A 3,409-nucleotide genomic window follows, 5' to 3' on the forward strand; every position below is an offset into this window, starting at 1 on the left:
GTAGTTCTATGTATTGTTTTCTAAGGTACCTCCACACTGTTCTCCGTAGTGGTTGTACCAGCTTACATTCCCACCAACAGTGCAGGAGGGTTCCCTTTTCTCCACACCCCTTCTAGCTTTGTAATTTGTGGACTTTTTAATTATGGCTATTCTGACTGATGTGAGGTGGTATCTTATGGTAGTTTTGATTTGCATTTCTCTAATAATCAGTGATGTTGAGCATTGTTTCAAGTGCTTGTTGGCCACCTGTATATCTTCCTTAGAGAAATGTCTATTCAGGTCTTTTGCCTATTTTTCAATTGCGTTGTTGGCTTTTTTCATTTGAGTTGTATAAGTTGTTTGCATATTTTAGAGTTAGGCATAACTTGAAACTGTTTTCTTCATTCTGTAAGTTGTCTTTGTGTGCATAATGGCCACACCTGGGGCTATGGAATTTATCCAGCCAGGGACTGAACTTCCACTTCTGCAGGGACCATGCCACAGTGGGAACTCCATAGTTTTAAGTTCAGTTTATTTCTTAACTTGGATTGATAGCTCTTATGAGAAAAAGCTTCTTAAGAAATGAGTTGATTTCAGATGGAATAAAGGCACCATTAATTTTCTAACTTTGACATTTGATTTTCCTCTTACATGCTAATTATGCAAAGATTTCTGGTTGAAATCTAACTAGTAGAAATCTCTATGTTCTTGAAAAATATTTGTTCTTGCAAACCAAATTTTTAAATATTTGTAACAATATGAAGCCCACCAAATCTTTTCTTTTTGTAAGATTCTAATGAAGCCTAGAAAATTGTATTTCCAGCTTAAGTGCCTGAAAATGAAAGTTTTGATATCTTTTTAGCAGTAATAGAAAATATCCAAGTAGACGTTCTCAAATTGATCACTCTACACTCTTTCAAAAGCAGTTGATTTTTCATTCATAGATAAGATGTACCTTTACCTAAAAGCAATCACTTGTGGTTTTTTTTGAAGAATACTTGCTAGATTGTCTACTACTAATAGCCACTTATGATCAGAGAAAAGGTCAGCACATTTGGAGCACTAGACTTTTTTTTTTTTTTTAAAAAGTAAGTAATTAACCTCTTTTTAAAAGTATTTTCCTATGAAATAATAAGCAGGCCTTGTTTTTCAAAAGATATCAATGGTTATCATGACAACTGCTTATTACAAAATATTATTACAATTGCTTATTACACTGCTTATTACAAAATATTATAAAAGTTCTACTTTATAATATCCTAGGCTGTTGATTTTAATCACAGAAATACCATCTGGTAGCATGACTCCTTTTCAATACCTTGCCAAAAGCAGACACGTGAAGATGCAACTCTTCAGCCCCTGCCTAATGTAACATTGGGTCTAGTGCTAGTGCAGAGTTTCAAAGAGCCAAGTTGAAGTGCAAATCCAAGGAAATATCCCTGACCCAAAAGTCTGTCCTGTTCTGCTTCCTGAGAGGAACTGGGAAAGTTAATTAGAAATCAGAGATAGATGCAGACCCTCCCATTTAGAGCATCACAGAACAATTTTGATGAATATACTTGACATGTCAGGTTTACATTGGATCCCTACTTTTCAGAGGGTTCTTACTCTGGAAGAGCTTAAAAGAACCTCAGCTCTGACATATCCTTAAGTGAACATGAATGGGATAAAGAACATACAGGGATTAGCTTTCCTGATCTCCAGCAGATAGTGGCAAAGGGAAGGTCTTTTCTTTCCTCTTTACTCCCAAGTGATCCACTTCACTGGACCTACCATAGCTCTACCCCTTCTGTTTCAAGGAAAGAGGTAGACCTCTTTCTACTCTAGCACATGGGTCCATTGACTGCCTCCTCTCCTATATCTTTAATCTCTTCCACTTCTTTGGAGAGATTCTTATCTCATAAATAATATTCAATCTCTCCCATATTAACAAAAACAAAACCCCACAACTTCCTCCTATTCCCATAATCCCCATCCTGCTTTTCCGTCCTTCCATTCACAGTCAAGTTTTGAAAATAGTTTTCTCTTGGAGCAAAGGAGATTAACGCCATGATGATTATGTATTGTTCTAAAGTCGGTGATCCTTCTAAAAAGATAGGCTATGTACATTTGCACCGAGGAAGGAAAACAAGTATCATCAGCAAATACTTTAAACCCCGTGACTGAAAAAGCCTAATATGCACACATATGCCTTTATCTTCAAAATGACTGCAATGTATTTTGCAGTCATTCTTTGCACCAAAGCCCAATTTGAGTCTGTTTTCCCCAGGAGTTTGTAAGCTCCGTGACTCTAAGAGACCTGGAATCAGGGTCTCTTTGTTCAGAAGTGTAGTCTTAGTGCCTGGAATTTCAACTGATATTGTGTATCATTTTTGAAGTGAATGAGCCTTATTGATCTGCAGTTTCTAGTGTCATCCTTCTTCCTCCTTTGGTTGTTTGAAAATACTATGTTTAATATTTTCTTTCTTTCTTTCTTTCTTTCTTTTTCTTTTTTTCTTTTTTTTTTTTGATTGTTAGCCTCTGACACAGAGTTCCTCTCTCTGATCTTTCTTTATCTTGGCTTGGTTTCCATTTTACCAGTTCACTTGTTACTTACTTTTCTTTTGAGTTCAAAATGATACATGGCATTTAAGGGTTTTTAGTAGAACACAGACACAAGGGATTTCTTTCATTGTTACTTAATGTAAGATATTATGGATAGAGACAAAATGTTTCGTAAAGATATAAAATGTCATCTATATTACAATATTCTATTGTTGGAGCTAAACCTTAGCATATTTTTTTTTAATTCTATGATACCAAACTGGGATTTGATACAGAGAGCACACTTTCTTGTACTAATTTATAGACTATTCATTCAAACTCGTATCAGATCATATTTTTCACTTAATAGATTAGAATGGAAAAAGCAACCTAGAATGATACACTCAATCGCTAAAATTAAAATAAAGGCTGATGAGACTACCAATAAGCCATTGTGTATAAGCATATTTATTTATTTATTTATTTATTTTTAGGGCCACACCCACGGCATATGGAGGTTCCCAGGCTAGGGGTAAATTGTAGCTGTAGCTGCTGACCTACACCACAGCCACAACAACACCAGATCTGAGCCACGTCTGCAGCCTACACCACAGCTCACGGCAACACTAGATCCCCAGCCCACTGAACGAGGCCAGGGATTGAACCTGCATCCTCATGGATACTAGTCAGATTTGTTTCTGCTGAGCCATGAGGGGAACTCCCTGTGTATGAGCATTTTTAATAGATACTAGAAAAACACAGCTAATTTTATGTAGGTATAATATTACTAAGAATATCTTCTTGTAATGAACAATATATATGTATACAAATTAGAAATTTATGCTCTAGTTTATGAGATTTTTTCAAATCAAGGATATTAATGTGACAACTTTTACAAATAATAAAT

The sequence above is a fragment of the Sus scrofa genome, chromosome 1 (genome assembly GCF_000003025.6).
Source record: "Sus scrofa isolate TJ Tabasco breed Duroc chromosome 1, Sscrofa11.1, whole genome shotgun sequence".
Lineage (NCBI taxonomy): Eukaryota > Metazoa > Chordata > Mammalia > Artiodactyla > Suidae > Sus > Sus scrofa.